Source organism: Myxine glutinosa, chromosome 2, assembly GCF_964187855.1.
Source record: "Myxine glutinosa chromosome 2, kmMyxGlut1.1, whole genome shotgun sequence".
NCBI lineage: Eukaryota > Metazoa > Chordata > Myxini > Myxiniformes > Myxinidae > Myxine > Myxine glutinosa.
The window spans coordinates 80,008,768-80,009,055 of NC_136262.1; positions in this window are offsets into that span (position 1 = coordinate 80,008,768).

Consider the following 288-nt stretch of genomic DNA (forward strand, 5'->3'; position numbering starts at 1 on the left):
GACCGAAAACACAAAAGAAACTTACCACCTTTGAAACCTTTAAATATCAACAATAACACTGCGTATAGTAAATATGTGAACTTATTTGTGGACAATAGTGTCCTCGCTGTCAGACAAAACGGTCACGGATGGTCACTTGAACCTTCAATGGTCACTTCATTGCACAGCTGTTGAACAGCCGTTTTGACTGTCAGTGATTAGCCAAGGGGTACGGGATGATTTTAATGAGCTGCACGTGATGTCTTGATATTGGCTTTAAAAAGGCCAGTGCAAAATGGGCATTTTGAC